This window comes from Hyla sarda, chromosome 10 (assembly GCF_029499605.1).
Source record: "Hyla sarda isolate aHylSar1 chromosome 10, aHylSar1.hap1, whole genome shotgun sequence".
In the NCBI taxonomy this organism is placed as follows: Eukaryota; Metazoa; Chordata; class Amphibia; order Anura; family Hylidae; genus Hyla; species Hyla sarda.
Window position 1 is genome coordinate 34,704,552 of NC_079198.1, and position 17,084 is coordinate 34,721,635.

The following is a 17,084-nucleotide window of genomic DNA, read 5'->3' on the forward strand; positions in this document are numbered from 1 at the left end:
GATCAATACAGATCACGGCATCTGCGGCAGTGCGGCACTTATAATGGCTGATCTGCCGCGGGGATCAGATCAGCCAAGATGGCGGATGGAGGTCCCCTCACCTGCCTTCGTCCGTCTCCCAGGGTCTTCGGCACTAATCTGCCTTCCAGCAGAACAGAGCAGAAGATCGCCGATAATACTGATTAGTGCTATGCCCTAAAAAAAGATAAATAAACATATTTGGTATTGTTGCATGTGTAAATGTTCGAGCTATAAAAACATAATGTTAATGATCCCCTACGGCGAACAGCATAAACGTGAAAAATTAAAAAAAAGTCAAAAATGTCAGCTTTTTTGTCACATGAAACTGCAAAAATTTTTATTAAAAAGTGATCAAAAAGTCACATATACGCAAACATGGTACCAAAACAAACTGAAAATGGTGGCACAAAAAATGAGCCCTCACACATACGAAAATACAAAAAATATAGAGGTGATCAAAATAGGGCAATTTTAACCCTTTAAAGACTTAACCCTTTTTCACCTTAAGGACTCTGAATTTTTTGCAATTCTGACCACTGTCATTTTAAACATTAATAACTCTGCGATGCTTTTATTTATCATTCTGATTCCGAGATAGTTTTTTCATGACATATTCTACTTAAACATAGTGGTAAATTTTAGTGGTAACTTGCATCCTTTCTTGGTGAAAAATCCCCAAATTTTATGAAAAAATTGAAAATTTTGCATTTTTCTAACTTTGAAGCTCTCTGCTTGTAAGGAAAATGGATATTCAAAAGAAATTTTTTTTGGTTCACATATACAATATGTCTACTTTATGTTTGAATCATAAAATTTATGAGTTTTTACTTTTGGAAGACACCAGAGGGCTTCAAAGTTCAGCAGCAATTTTCACATTTTTCACAAAATTTTCAAACTCACTATTTTTCATTGACCAGTTCAGTTTTGAAGTGGATTTGAAGGGTCTTCATATTAGAAATAACCCACAAATGACCCAATTATAAAAACTGCACCCCCCAAAGTATTCAAAATGACATCCAGTCAGCGTTTTAACCCTTTAGGTGTTTCACAGGAATAGCAGCAAAGTGAAGGAGAAAATTCACAATCTTCATTTTTTACACCCTCATGTTCTTGTAGACCCAATTTTTGAATTTTTGCAAGGGGTAAAAAGGAGAACATTTTTACTTGTATTTGAAACCCAATTTTTCTCGAGTAAGGACATACCTCATATGTCCATGTAAAGTGTTTGGCGGGCGCAGTAGAGGGCTCAGAAGGGAAGGAGCGACAAATGGTTTTTGGGGGGGCATGTCCCCTTTAGGAAGCCCCTATGGTGCCAGAACAGCAAAAAAAAAAAAACACATGGCATACCATTTTGGAAACTAGACCCCTCGGGGAACATAACAAGGGGTAAAGTGAACCTTAATACCCCCCAGGTGATTCATGACTTTTGCATATGTAAAAAAAAATTTTTTTTTCCTAAAATGCTTGCTTTCCCAAAAGTTTTACATTTTTAAAAAGGGTAATAGCAGAAAATAACGCACAACATTTGAAGCACAATTTCTCCCGATTCAGAAAACACCCCATATGGGGGTGAAAAGTGCTCTGCTGGCGCACTGCAGGCCTCAGAAGAGAAGGAGTCACATTTGGCTTTTTGAAAGCAAATTTTGCTCTGGGGGCATGCCGCATTTAGGAAGCCCCTATGGTACCAAAATAGCAAAAAAAACACATGGCATACTACTTTGGAAACTAAACCCCTCGGGGAACGTAACAAGGGGTTGGGTTAAGTGAACCTTTATACCCCACAGGTGTTTCACGACTTTTGCATATGAACAAAAAATTTTTTACCAAGATGCTTGTTTTCCCAAAAATTTTACATTTTAAAAAAGGGTAAAAGCAGAAAATACACCCCAAAATTTGTAACACAATTTCTCCCGAGTACGGTGATACCCCATATGTGACCCTAAACTGTTGCCTTGAAATACGACAGGGCTCCAAAGTGAGAGAGCCATGCGCATTTGAGGCCTAAATTAGGGACTTACATAGGGGTGGACATAGGGGTATTCTACGCCAGTGATTCCCAAACAGGGTGCCTCCAGCTGTTTTAAAACTCTCAGCATGCCTGGACAGTCAGTGGCTGTCTGGTAATACTGGGAGTAGTTGTTTTGCAACAGCTGGAGGCTCCATTTTGGAAACAGTAGCGTACCAGACGTTTTTCATTTTTAATGGGGAGGGGAGGGGGGCTGTGTAGGGGTATGTGTATATGTAGTGTTTTTTACATTTTCTTTTATTTTGTGTTAGTGTAGTGTAGTGTTTTTAGGGTACAGTCGCACGGGCAGGGGTTCACAGTAGTTTCTTGCTGGCAGTTGGAGCTGCGGCAGAAAATTTGCCGCAGCTCAAACTTGCAGCCGGATACTTACTGTAAACCTCCGCCCATGTGAGTGTACCCTGTACGTTCACATTGTAGCAAAACTATAAGTCCCAGCATGCCCATAAGGGAATGCTGGGAGTTGTGGTGGTCTGCCACCTGCTGTTGCATAACTACAGCTCCCAGCATGCCCTTTTTGCATGCTGGGAGCTGTTGCTAAGCAACAGCAGGAGGCTGTCACTCATCTCCAACTGGGCCCCTCCTGGGGCCCCGATCCCAACATTGATGCCGGGCCAGCTGTCGGGGTCCTCTTCCCGCACCTGATCACGTCCTCCGGAAGAGGGGCGGAGCGGGTTGCGGGAGTGACACCCGCAGCAGGTGCCCTGATTGGTTGGCCGATAAACCGGCCAACGAATCAGGGCAATCGTGAGGTGGCACCAGTGTCACCTCTCCCCTGCTGGCTATGGCTGTTCGGGGCCGTCAGAGACAGCCCCGAACAGCCTGTAATTCCGGGTCACCAGGTCACTGGAGACCCGATTGACCCGGAATCTGCCACAGGTCGCTGGGCTGAATTGTTCAGCGATCTGCAGCGATCGCCAACATGGGAGGTCATCATGACCCCCCTGGGCGATATGCCGCGATGCCTGCTGAACGATTTAAGCAGGCATCAGGCACCGGCTCCCCTCCGGCTAGCGGCGGGGGGCCAGGATTTGACAGGACGTACTCAAACGTCCTTAGTCCTTAAGGACTCAGAAAAGGGTTATGAATTTTAGAACGCAAGGAGGAAAAAACTAAATCCCAAAAATAAAATTGGCTGTGTCCTTAAGGTGAAAATGTGCTCAATCCTTAAGGGTTAAAGAACAGCAATGACTGTAGCACAGGAACTAAATGTTCTGAAGGTTCCACCAGTTACCAATCAGTAGGAAGTGTACAGGCCTTTGCTTTGAATGACTTCAGCACATCTGCGCCCCCCACAGGACACCACAAGTCTCTTACACTGCTCTGGTGAAATTTTGGTCCACTCTTTTTCCAGCTTCTTCCACAGTTCTGTGACTATTGTGGGTTTCTTGGCCATAACTTTGTCACCAAGGATTTTTCAAAGGGTTTCTATTGGATTTAGATCAGGACTCTGTGCTGGCCATTTCATTGTTTCAATGTTTTCAGCTTCAGGGAACTGCTTTGCCAGTTTTGCTATGTGACGGGTGGCATTGTCCTGCATGAAAATTGCTGGTGATTGAGTGATAAATGCAAGGAAGGAACCAAGTGTTGTTGAAGAAGGTTCTGATACACAATTGCATTCACTCTGCCATGTAGCTGTATGAGAGGTCCAACTTCTGCTGCAGAAAACAGCTTCTCCTCCACCTTTCACTAACTTCTTTACATACTTTGGGTTCAATTTTTCCCCAGTTTGTCGACGAACATAATGTTTCCCATCAGACCCAAATAAATTAAACTTGCTTTCATCACTAAAATGAACTCTGGACCACTTCTCCTCTGTCCACACAACATGTTCCTCAGCAAAGGTGATATTCTAGAAATCACAGACTTGGAACGACCAACTTCTCTTGCTATGGCTGAAAGAGTAACCCCTTTGGTCTTCATCTTGACAACCTGCTGCCAGAGGGTTTCGGTCACTTTGGAACGGCACACCATTTTGGCAAAGTCAGTGAAAACTGGAAAGTTAGGCTGCCAGGTAAATATGGTTTGTCAGATCATTAAGAAATTAGCACCAGTTGCCAGATTAACACCAGTTACTTGCAGGTATCTGAAAGTGCTCTCTAATTGTGATCAGTATTATTTTTCAATTATTTAATTTACATTTTTATTCTGTGCTTTAGAATAAATACAATTTATGAAATAAGCTTAAAATACTGCTATTTTCTTCATGTTAGGATACATTCACACAGGACTAAACTATGACCTTGACATTTAGAAAATTGTGTGTTGTTCTCTAATTTCGATCTCCAGTGTATACTGTATATGCTAAGGTACTGATTCTGAGATTATGGTTTTACATAGCCCAGTGGAAGAAATAAAAGGGGTATTCCAAGATTGTTATTTATTTGACTGTGCTACAGGGGCTGTAAAGTTAGTGTAGTTCATAAATTACACCCTGTTCCAAATTATTATGCAAATTATATTTAAGTGTCACAAAGTGTCTCAGAACTCTTTTGATCACTGAAAACAATCTCGGACAACTGTGATAATTAGATGATTAGGTGAGCCCAATTTAAGGAAAAACTACTAAAGGTGGGTGTTCCACATTATTAAGCAGAGGACCATGTTCAAGCAATGTGGGGAACAAAAAGGATCTCTCTGCTGCTGAAAAGAGTGAAATAGTTCAATGCCTTAGACTAGGTATGAAAAAAAATATTTCACGAAAACTTAAAAGTGATCATCGCACTATTAAGAGATTTATGGCTGATTCAGAGCACAGATGGGTTTGTGCAGAAAAGGCACATTGAGAAAGATTTCTGCCAGATCCATGCATCGGATCAAGAGAGCAGCTGCTAAAATACCACTACATAGCAGCAAACAGATATTTGAAGCTGCTGGTGCCTCTGGAGTCCCACGGACATCAAGGTGTATGTTACGCCGAGCGCTCCGGGTCCCTGCTCCTCCCCGGAGCGCTCGCGGCGTCCCTCTCTCTGCAGCGCCCCGGTCAGACCTGCTGACCGGGAGCGCTGCACTGTCATTGCCGGCGGGGATGCGATTCGCATAGCGGGACGCGCCCGCTCGCGAATCGCATCCCAAGTCTCTCACCTGTCCCGGTCCCCGGCTGTCATGCTCTGGCGCGCGCGGCTCCGCTCTCTAGGGCGCGCGCGCGCCAGCTCTCTGCAATTTAAAGGGCCAGTGCACCAATGATGGTGCCTGGCCCAATCTCCCTGATTAGTTTCCACATGTGCACTCCCTACTTATACCTCACTTCCCCTGCACTCCCTTGCCGGATCTTGTTGCCTTGTGCCAGAGAAAGCCTTTCCTTGAGTGTTCCTAGCCTGTGTTCCAGACCTCCTGCCGTTGCCCCTGACTACGATCCTTGCTGCCTGCCCTGACCTTCTGCTACGTCCAACCTTGCTCTTTCCTTATCCCTTGTACCATGCCTATCTCAGCAGTCAGAGAGGTTGAGCCGTTGCTGGTGGATACGACCTGGTTGCTACCGCCGCTGCAAGACCATCCCGCTTTGCGGCGGGCTCTGGTGAAAACCAGTAGCAACTTAGAACCGGTCCACCGACACGGTCCACGCCAATCTCTCTCTGACACAGAGGATCCACCTCCAGCCTGCCGAATCGTGACAGTAGATCCGGCCATGGGTTCCGCTGAGGTGCCGCTGTCAAGTCTTGCCGACATTTCCACGGTGATCGCCCAGCAATCCCTAACGATCACCCAACGAAATCACCAGCTGTCATACTTGACCACCGTGACACAGCAACTTCAGTCACAGATACAGCAGCTGCTATCGCAGATACAGCAACTTCAGTCACAGACACAGCAGCTGCAACAGCAACAACCATCTCCTCCGCCGGCTCCTGCAACTCCTCCGCAGCGAGCGGCCGCTCCTAACCCCCGCTTGTCCCTGCCGGACAAATTTGATGGGGACTCAAGACTCTGCCGTGGTCTCCTGCCTGGGAAGGCCCTGCCATGGGCCACACCGCTCGGAGCACCTCTCTCACAGTATCCTTTGCAATCTACCCCTGTGCCTCCCGCCGAGGAGGCTATGCAAGTGGATCGGTCTCGCCTGACCCCTGAAGAGAGGACTCGCCGCATAAAGAAAGATTTACGTCTAAACTGCACTGTGCGTTACCGCACAGAACCCCTGCTCATGAGCATGGAACTGCATCTCGAAAAAATTGAACTTTTTGTTTTGCCCAAATGCTCCTCTGAAGTCCTCCTCGGTCTGCCATGGCTCCAACGCCACTCTTCTACCCTTGTCTGGACCACCGGGGAGATCAAGAGCTGGGGTGCTTCTTGCCACAGAAAATGCCTCACGTCTGCTCCCAGTCCCGTCAGTCAAACCTCTGTGTCTCCTCCTTTACCTGGTCTCCCCAAGGCCTATCTGGACTATGCTGTGTCTCCTCCTCACAGCCCCCGTCCTGTTAACACTCTACCCCGTGCCAAGCTTCACCCTCTTCCCTCCCTCCCCACTCCCACGCCTTCTTGTGTGCCCGCTGTTGATGAGGTTTCCCGGGGCTTCGCCACCATCTGGAAAAAGACTCTAAAATCCCTCATACTAGCCTCATCCCGGGTGAAGAAGCATGCCGGAAAAAAAAGAAGAGCTCCTCCTGTTTTTGTGTGGCTCTCCGCCAAGTATATCCGCTTCCGTGTCCCCAGTTTTTATCTGGGAACACGTTATCTTGGACCCTTTGAAGTGAAGTGCCTAGAGGAAGCTACTCCTGTCTCCGGGTCTTCAGACGTCTTCCGGATTAAAGAATTTTCAGGTCCCAAAAAGAGGGGGAGACCCAAGGGGGGGGGGGTACTGTTACGCCGAGCGCTCCGGGTCCCTGCTCCTCCCCGGAGCGCTCGCGGCGTCCCTCTCTCTGCAGCGCCCTGGTCAGACCCGCTGACCGGGAGCGCTGCACTGTCATTGCCGGCGGGGATGCGATTCGCATAGCGGGACGCGCCCGCTCGCGAATCGCATCCCAAGTCTCTCACCTGTCCCGGTCCCCGGCTGTCATGCTCTGGCACGCGCGGCTCCGCTCTCTAGGGCGCGCGCGCGCCAGCTCTCTGAGATTTAAAGGGCCAGTGCACCAATGATGGTGCCTGGCCCAAACTCCGTGATTAGTTTCCACCTGTGCACTCCCTACTTATACCTCACTTCCCCTGCACTCCCTTGCCGGATCTTGTTGCCTTGTGCCAGAGAAAGCCTTTCCTTGAGTGTTCCTAGCCTGTGTTCCAGACCTCCTGCCGTTGCCCCTGACTACGATCCTTGCTGCCTGCCCTGACCTTCTGCTACGTCCGACCTTCCTCTTTCCTTATCCCTTGTACCATGCCTATCTCACCAGTCAGAGAGGTTGAGCCATTGCTGGTGGATACAACCTGGTTGCTACCGCCGCTGCAAGACCATCCCGCTTTGCGGCCGGCTCTGGTGAAAACCAACCGACACGGTCCACGCCAATCCCTCTCTGACACAGAGGATCCACCTCCAGCCTGCCGAATCGTGACAGTGTAGAATCCTCCAAAGTCTTGCAAATGTGCATAAACCTTCTATTCGCCAACCACTAACCAATGCTCACAAGCAGAAATGGCTGCATTGGGCAGAAAAATACATGAAGACTAATTTTCAAACAGTTCTGTTCAACCCTGGATGGTCCAGATGGATGTAGTAGTGGATAGTTGGTGGATGGCCACCCTATTCCAACAAGGCTATGACATCAGCAAGGCGGTGGTGAGAGCCATGTTTTGGACTGGAATCATGGGAAGAGAGCTGGTCGACTTTAGGGTCCCCAAACGTGTAAAGATGACCTCTGCAAAGTGTGTGGAGTTTCTGACTGACCACTTTTTCCCTGGCACAGAAGGAAGAACTATGCTTTCTGTAAGAAAATAATCTTCATGCATGCCAATGCACAATCTCATGCTGCAAAGAATACCTCTGCATCAATGGCTGCTATGGGGATAAAAGGATAGAAGGTCATGGTATGACCTCCATCCCCCCCCCCTGACCTCAATCCTATTGAGAGACTTTGGAGCATCCTCAAGCAAAAGATCTATGAGGGTGGGAGGCAGTTTACATCCAAACAGCAGCTCTGGGAAGCTATTCTGACATCTTGCAAACAAATTCGAGCAGAAACTGTCCAAAAATTCACAAGTTTAATGGTCGCAAGACTTGTGAAGCTGCTATCAAATAAGGGGTCCTATGTTTAAATGTAACGTGACCTGTTAAACTGTTTAAAAAGTTAAAATGCTGTTATCATTAGGAGGTTTGTTCAATAAAATTTGAATTGTACTCTTAATAGTTGATAACATGAGAATGATGCTGACTCTTATTTACATAAATTATTTAGGTAAATGAGAAATATATCATTTGCATAATAATTTGGAACAGGGTGTGGTGTTTAATGGTGGTCTCGCAATTCTTATGTAATCTTTGCCCCTATGTTTATTTTTAACGACATACAAAATAACAGTTGTCTCGGGTTTTGCTAGGTTGCAGTGCAGCCTGAGACATTACATCACTAGTCAGGTGTTCAAAGGAGCCTGTCTGCTTCAATGGGTGGAGCGACTGCTGGGTGGGGAGGAGATAATTTTGCAGTGAATTGTAGTTTTGCAACAGCTGAAGGCACTCTGGTTAGAAAATACTGGTCTATTGTTTACAGCATAGCATGGGAGCTCAGGTGTGCTTCAATGGGTGGCATGGCTGATGTGTGGGAGGGAGTAAAGTGACCTCACACTTACAAATAAGGAATCATGGGACTTGTAGTTGGAGGGAGGGAACTTACACAGGAAATAACCATTTCACTATAAGATAGCAGCAATATTATGGTGGACTCAAAAAACAGCCATTTTGCTCCAAAACAAGCATGGATCCTTCCTAAGCATGTCCACTACTGTCTGGCAGGTAAGTACTAAAATCACCTCACTGTGGATAACCCCTTTAATTGAAAAAAATAGGAAATATGAATTGGTGTTGGCCAGATACTCAAAGAAAGGTATGAGGGCATATCAATGGGGTACTCCGCCCCTAGACATCTTATCCCCTATCCAAAGGATAGGGGATAAGATGTAGACATCTTATCCCCTATCCAAAGGATAGGGGATAAGATGTCAGATCACCGCGGTCCCGCTGCTGGGGAGCCCTGGGATCCCCACTGCGGCACCCCGCTTTCATTACAGCACAGAGCGAGTTCGCTCTGTGCGTAATGACGGGTGATACAGGGGACAGAGCAGCGTGACTTCATGGCTCCGCCCCTCATGACATCATGGCCCGTCCCCTTAATGCAAGTCTATGGGAGGGGGCGTGACGACCGCCCCGCCCCCTCCCATAGACTTGTATTGAAAGGGGCGGGCCGTGATGTCATGAGGGGCAGAGCCGTGACGTAACGATGCTCCGGCCCCTGTACTGCCCATCATTACGTGCAGAGCGAACTCGCTCTGTGCTGTAATGAGAGTGCGGTGCCGCAGCGGGGATCCCATGGCTCCCCAGCAGCGGGACCGCGGCGATCTGACATCTTATCCCCTATCCTTTGGATAGGGGATAAGATGTCTAGGGGCGGAGTACCCCTTTAAGCTTTATGGGCATAAATGGTGATAAATAGTTTTTTTTTTTTTTCAGCATGTCAGGTTATGGAAGGTAGAGTGGGTTAGAAGGAAAATGTATTACTATGTACAAAGATGTTGTTGCATTAATGTGCATGTGCTTTTTGATAATAAAAAAAAGAGGGAATTAAAAAAAAGTACAGAAGAGACACATGCACTTATGCACTTATAGAAAACACTTATAGAAAAAGAAGGAATACTGTGTTATTATGGTGGCCCAGTACAGAAGTGGTCCTTCTGTACACTATTGCTCCTATCAGGTGGACTCAGTCCCGGTCCCCTAGCCTCCACACTCCTTAGGACTCTTACCACACCGTCTGTTCTATAAAGAGTTAATATATTATATTCATACTAATATATCTTTAAAGCCTGTTGTCAAGCCTGTGTAACCAAGGAAGGTGCCAGTGACCACTTGACTTGTTGGTGACCTATAGAACCCCTCCAAATTTCTCCCATATATAGCTGGGAGGAGCTAACCTAGTCAGTCGAGTTCCAATCTAGAGTTTGCTGAGGTACATTGAAGATCTGAGAGTGTCTGGTGTTCCTGAGGGAGACCAAGGCCTAATCACGCAGCCACACAGCCACTTTCCCTGGAACCCCCTACAGGTGAAAGTCAAAGCCTGGTAAGCCTAAATACAGGGGAGAAGTCTAGTCAGCATAGTCAAGTCTGTCAAGTCTAAAGTCAGCGTGGGACTGCATAATTGATTCCAAGTCCACTACAAGTCCCAGCGAGCCCGCAAGTCTCCTAAAGTCCACTGGTCACCTCCTTGGGCCTAAACTGAGCTGTAAAGACTTTAACATTTGTCTGCCTCAGTAAAGCTGCTGTTGTTCCGTAACCTTGCATTGGAATGATTATTTGCCCCCTGCCGTGCCCAGGGACCAACGGTCATACCTCGGGTGGTGTAGAGGATAACCACACTCTGGCGTCATGAATACCAAGGGTTAAAAACATCTGCCCTAAGGGTTATAACATCTGCCCTTCATCACATCACTCACCACATCATAATCTCCAACAAAATGTAAACCATGGTGGTGGAAATATTGTCTTTTGGGGCTGTTTTATGTCAGGGCATGGATGCTTTAAGAAACGATAGATTGGTCTTCTTAAATGTGTTTTACTGCATAATACATTGTAAAATACATGTCATTTTGATGCAGCATGTTTTAATCCATTGGCGTGATCAGGGGTGGATCATTACAGAAGGGAAGATATATAAAAAAGAATCTGCTCCTAGCTTTGACTCAGAAAAACTGCCATGTGGGGTCATGTTTACACATAGTATTTTACTTTTTTTTTTTTTTGCCAAAACCAGGAGGGGAACTGATACAAAGAAAAACTATAGTGGGAAGATTTGCACCATTTTCCTGGGTCGGTTACACCTCTGGTTTTGGTTAAAATTACTAAGCCTAAGGGTGGTTTCATGCACAGAGCTTTTTGAAAAACACCACTGGAGTTTTTCATGTAGTCCTTTTTAACCATAGCCAGAAGTAGATGCACGGGATTTGATGCACAGGATTTTCTGCTGCCGATTTCAATGTAATCTGCGCAGGATCCTATATGCGTGAACGTACCCTTAAAAGGAACAGCACTCACTGCCAGTGGACATTCAGTGGAATTCTGGAGATACACCCAGTATTGGCCTCCATTGCTAAAATGTAAATAACCAATTTTGCTCAGTTGAGGTGGAAGCCGTCATACCCAGCATTCCTGCCTCAGTGCCCTCCGCTCCGATATGCCTCACAACCTCATAAATACTCATTTACCCTTGACCCATGTGAGTGTGAGGTGGGCGGGCATATCAAAGCAGTAGGGATGGAGACAGGGATGCTAGGCATGCCAGCTCCAGTCTCCATTGCACAAAGTTGGCTATTTACATATTAGCAATAGAGACTAATACTGGGTGTATCTCCAGAACGGCTGTACCAATCCAGGTAAGTGAAGCCCTGTGTATTGGGTGAACCAGAGGTCATTTACCCTTAAAATGGACAGATTACTGAAGTAAGTACCTGGTGTTTTAGTGATTTATAGAGCTCTCCAGATTCCTACACTGTCTGGTGTACTGGTCACTGATCCATAATAAGCCTTACAAGCTAAATATGGATGGATACTGTCATACAGACAGAGAAAGATGTACACCCACAAATACTCATACAGAGACAGGTAGACAGTCACTCATACAGACAGAAAAGGACAAGCACATAATCACCAGGACCTCCATCAGGGGGACAGCCATATAGAACATTGTCTGCCCGCTTACTGTCAGGGCAAAGAGCCACATAGTCAGTTCTAAAAATACATAAAATTCTGACTGATTCTGAGAGCTACTAGGGGGTGCTCACTGTAAAAGGATTTTTTTTAGCTCTCTTTGATTAATTTTGTACACACAAATCAATCAGGCATCTTAGGTCATACAGACACGTAACAGTAAAAGTCCTATTACAAGGGGCGATTATTGTCAGCTGATTAGCTGATTTAAAAAGATCATCAGCTGTCGGCCGCACATTTTCTGGTGTAATAGGGGATGTGATTTTTTACGGTGTAATAGGGAATGTGAAGCAGACGGCATTTTCACAATTTTTTTTACAAATGATGCAGCAATTGAACTGAGCTTGAGCTGTTTCTTATGGCTCATTTACAGTATGAAATCTCTGACGTGAAATATTGAGAACAATGGAAGGCTGCTGCATTGTTCTTTCTAAGCGGAATTCCGCTCGTAAAATACAAAATTAGGCTCTGTAAATGAGCTTGTCCAGAGGTCAGCTTGGGCTACCTCCCTGGATTGTTTCTATATGGAAACCCCTTGAAGGCCAGCCAGCCTGCATCAGAGAACCAAGTACAGTTCTAGTTGGTAGCTAGGATCTTCTAACCTGAGGCAGGTGATTGCGGCACTGTGAAGAGTTTTTAAGGATTTCACCAAAGTTTGTCCATGCTGTGAATGCAAGCTTCTTCAAGTATTCTGTTTCCTATTCCGAGAAGGAGAAATCTACTAGTCAGAAGTGGAGTACCAGCTGAGCAAGGACTCTTCTTCACACAATGATCTCTCTGTGGGCTTCCAGCCACATGTCTAAAAATGCCATGACATTTTTCAGCATGTGCCCTGTAATGCCGCCGTGAGTACAGTCTTTAAGCACATGCATCACAGTGAACCAACCTGTGTAGATACTCCACGGTAGAGTTAAAACTAATTTGACTGCAACTACCTCACTAGCAACATTACCCTTTCCTAAAGGGAATAGCAACCAAACTTCAATACATCCTACCAAGTACTGTAACATTGCAACTCTGTTCCAAAGGGACGTTAAGAAAAGTATAACTGGTTTTAAAGGGGTTATTCAGGAATAGAAAAACAGAGCTGCTTTCTTTAAAAAAATCACTCCCCATCTGTCTCCAGGTTGGGTGTCAATCCGCAGCTCAGTTCCATTGAAGTGAATGGAGCCAAGTTGTAAAACCACACCCAACCTGGAGGCAAACGTGGAGCGGTTTTGGAAATAAATAAGCTGTGTTTTTCTATTCCTGGATAACCCCTTTAAGTTACCTAGCCTTATTATTGCACTTAACATCACAGGTACATCCCAAAACACTACATCAAGTTTGTCCCGGTGTCAAGGACTGCCTAAACCGTTTAAGTCTTGCCACCTTTCACAAATGTGCTAGTTGAACCACCCTGCTACACATGACACTACCAGCCATTTTACCCAAGGAACTACTACTCCCAGCTAGTCTAAACTATCATTCCGATTCACCTTGTGGGTACCACACATTCGCACATTCTGCTTTAAAATTGTTCCAGGCATCTATTAATGTAAATGCTTGCTTCGGATCTTTCCCCCAACTAACCTCAGATTGTACTCCCTTGTTCTTGTGTTTAGCTTCTTAGTAACAACATTTCCCTTCTAAGTCTCATTTTACCTGCTGCTATAGGCTTGCACTTGCGCAGTTACTATGCCAGGTTGCTGTGCCTATGTTGTTACTGTGCAAGATCTGAGCTCTGGGTTCAGCTACGGCGATGATTATGTTCATGAATATCCATAAAGAGGATTTCTTACTGGAGCTGCCCCTAGTTCACTGAATGTACTTATTTGCTCACTGAACATACTTCTTTTTTTTGTGCAATAGGCGAACAGAAGAAAAGTAACATGGACAACAGTGTGAGGAGCGTTATCAGCCTATACCCCTATACCAGCAGGATAGTATGGACTAACATGTTTTCAGTTTCCCTTAAGGTTTTGATCATGTTCCCCTTTCCCTTTTTTCCTCCACACTATACAGATTGTCTGGAGGTTGGTGTCAGCGCCACACCTATCTTTGCCAATGGGGTGTGTATAATGTCAGACAGTATAGGGACACACCCCTGACTACACCCAGTTGTCAATTTATTAATCAGTTCCTTAAATAACAGATAACATAGAAACAATGCACAGTTCTAATAAAGGAAGCTCCAGAATTGTTATATTATTAGGGATATATGGATTTCCTAAAGCACGCATGTAAGGAAAGCTCAAATATCCTCTTTAGCTTAAATAGAAACCATGTTCTGTTATCTTCAGATTTAGGATTTTAAATAATTTTCCCACATGAAAATAATAATAATGATAACATTGCTACCAAGTCAGGGAAATAAAATGCATTATTATTTCAATTAATTCACAATCTGTTGCCACTATACCTAACAGTCATGTCATATTAAAGCATATCACAAACAGACATGGTGGGGGATTAACAAAACATGTGTCCAGGAAGAATGGTGCAGCTGCCTATAGAAACCAATCAGATTGCTTCTTTTATTTTTAAAAAGACCTCTGAAAGATTAAAGAAGCAATCAGATTGGTTGCTATGGGCCACTGCACCACTCTACACAGGTTTTGATTAATCTCCCCCATGGTTCATTTGATCAGACCAAATAACAAACTTGGTTAGAACTGAAACCAACTTTATGAGAAATAATTATAGAGGCCAAATGGGGTGGGACAAAAAAATCTTGAATTTTTATGCACAACCAAATGTACTTCAGAGATCCCAAACAATGGTACTCAAGACAAAAAAAACATCCTGCTGCCCATGTAAAAATGCTTTTATCACAAGAGCCACAAGGACTCCTTGTGTTGCTGTGTTATGCTCCACTGGTTGTCGTAATTACAGCAAACCTCCAAGGAGAGAATACTTGTCAACATGTTTTTAATGTCTAAAATCAAAGACAAATGGAGGTATGGTAAGGCTCTTTATGCTTCCATTGGTGCCCTAATATATCACAGAACAAAATATAATGTTATATGGCCGTGTGCAAAAGGCTATAGCAAACAAAAACCGACTTTGGCTCAATACTGACATTTAAAGGGGCATTCCAATAAAAAAAAACATAGTTTTTTCACATCAACTGGCTCCAGAAAGTTAAACTGATTTGTAAATTACTATTATTAAAAAATCTGAATCCTTCCACTACTTATCACCTGCTGAAGTTGAGTTGTTCTTTTCTGTCTGACAACCGTGCTCTCCTCTGACACCTCTGTCTGTCTCAGAAACTGTCTAGAGTAGGAGCAAATCCCCATAGCAAACCTCTTCTCTTCTGGACAGTTCCTGAGACAGAGAGAGGTGTCAGCAGGTAGAACTGTTGTCAGACAGAAAAGAACAACTCAACTTCAGTATTTGATAAGTACTGGAATGATTAAGATTTTTTTAATGGAAGTAATTTACAAATCTGTTTAACTTTCTGGAGCCAGTTGATACCCCTGGAATACCCCTTTAAGAAAAGGAAATTGTTCACAGTTTGGCTGACCAAAACCAGATAAAATATTGCCAGACCTCACCAGTTCGAATCTATAGAAAAAATAGTACATTATAGTATAGTTCTGCAGCAAATTTAACAATTTGGTAGAGTAAAAGCCTGGATCTGAAAGGTTAGTAATAGGAAAAAACTAAAATACATATTTTAACAACTGTCATACTGAAAGTACTATGATCAAACTAGATCACAGACAAGCACAGATCCAGTCATACACAACAAATACACACACACACACACACACATATATATATATATATCTCAAAGAAAGGGAGTAAAATGTAATCCTCAGAAAGGTGTTAATTCTACTTAGTTTTTTTTCTCACCACCTCGCAATAGTTGTGATACCCGGTGATACGTATTGATTTCATTTATGTATCTCCACTGAAACAGTCCATCTCAATTTCTAACTTATTAAAATAAACATGGCCAATGGCTTTCAAACAGGCAAATAGGTAACTGACAGACAATAAATTCTATACACAAACTGGTGTCAATGCCTTACTTCCATGAACATTGCAAGAAAGGTATATATCTATGTAAATACACTCACATATAAAAATTATACCATGAAATTACAGTGCTATATTATTACTGTGCCCATTAGTCTAAGTAGTAGGAGGATATAGATACACATAATACAATCATAAAGCATTGCACAATTTCTAGGACCAGCAAGGCATTCATGGTCTAATGATTCCATAGTTCAAAGTTGCAGTAATAATTTCTTCAAGGGAAATATAAATAATGTGCAATCCTATACTCCATAAATGTATAAGGAAGTTTCATAAAACTTAATTCTTCGATTTTTCCATTAAAAAGCAACATATTTTTTACCATAAATAACATTGGGAAAACTTCTTAAAATATAAAAGCCTGCTTATTACTACATAAATTATTGTTTACCTTTAAAAAAGCACAGTTTTTATATGCATTAGAAATATAATTGTAAAACTGTTAGAGTTAAAAGTCTAAATCCTATAGTAATGAGATGACACATAGGACACCTCTAGAGAGCACATGCAATATATAGCATAGTGTATACATGATCAATCAGTGTTGTACATAAAGCTTTGATTTACTGCACAAACATACATACTTCAGTAAACAAATCAGTGGAATAGAGTCCTGACTGTTCTGGTGACAAACAGCATCTGCAAAGGAATTAATTTGGAAGGTTAAATACAGGAAATAAAGACGGTACAGATTCATAGGCAATGATTTTCGGTACGCTGCATACCTGGCCAGGTTTATCAGCAGGACTTCACCAGTCTTACAGCTCCTGTATCCCTTTCACCTGTTTGTTGTTTTGGGAAATAAAAGTAAATCCTATGGCCCCCTGCTCCAAGATGGTGCGTTGTGTGTGTATGATGATATAGGAAGGTACAGAGAGAAGAGTAAAGACTCCCGTCTATTGCTATTGCTTACGCTGCTCCCACAATTGTGTAGGTTTTTCTTTTTTCCTTTTTTTGGGCTGTGAAATTAGAGTGGGGTTCTTTCCCTGAAATCTTACCTGCTTAAAAAAAAGAAGTCAGATGAAAATGTCAACTCCTTGGACTAGTTTAATCTTCCTGACCAGAAATACTTTCATCTAAAGAACACAACAGAGAAAAACCCTTTCACCTTTCCAAAGAAAAAAACAACTTGGCTATTAAATTACAGAATTAGCATTTGTCTAAAACACCATA

General features: G+C 43.8%; 1 protein-coding gene across 1 annotated transcript in view; it reads right to left on the minus strand.

Moving 5' to 3' along the window:
* The window catches only part of TECTA (tectorin alpha), a 271,389-nt gene extending 254,614 nt beyond the window's left edge, over nucleotides 1-16,775 (minus strand). The window contains exons 1-2 of the mRNA XM_056544773.1: nucleotides 16,637-16,775; nucleotides 16,496-16,550 (exon numbers count right to left, since the gene is read on the minus strand). The gene's annotated coding sequence lies outside the window, so the exon portion shown is untranslated. The remainder of the gene's footprint in view (nucleotides 1-16,495; nucleotides 16,551-16,636) is intronic.
* Between the last annotated feature and the right edge of the window lie 309 nt (nucleotides 16,776-17,084).